We start from the raw sequence: 439 nt of genomic DNA, 5'->3' as shown, positions 1-439 counted from the left end.
TCACCTGTCCAGCTCTGGAAGCCCCAGAGCTGGCCTGCGCGGGACCCCGGGCGCGCGCCATGGCCCGCTGGTAATGGACGGCGCGGAGAAGACTCGGCCCGGCCGCGTCCGTGTTCGTTCGAGGGTCTAAAGTCCCTGGAGGATGACCTAGCACTTCCCGGCCCCACCGGCCTCCCGAGGGCCCCCGTGGACGCGCCTGCCCGCCCCGAAGCTCCGCGGCCGGGCGGCCCCCAACCTTGGGACGCTGCGCACGCCCGGCTGCCCGGGCTCTGGACCAGCCGCGCCTTTTGAACTTACGTTCAGTACAATCGTTTCTTTTCCAAGAGGGTTTTCCTTTGTTATTTTTTTTCTTTTTCTCTTATTTTTTCGATTTTGTTGACTTTTAATTTTGGAGAAGGGAATTTTGAGGCGGGGGGGGGGGGGGGGAAAAAAAAGAAAG

Source organism: Bison bison, unplaced genomic scaffold (genome assembly GCF_000754665.1).
Source record: "Bison bison bison isolate TAMUID 2011002044 unplaced genomic scaffold, Bison_UMD1.0 scf7180017864203, whole genome shotgun sequence".
In the NCBI taxonomy this organism is placed as follows: domain Eukaryota; kingdom Metazoa; phylum Chordata; class Mammalia; order Artiodactyla; family Bovidae; genus Bison; species Bison bison.
The sequence above is the reverse complement of the archived record's forward strand: the minus strand, read 5'-3'. Positions refer to the sequence as shown.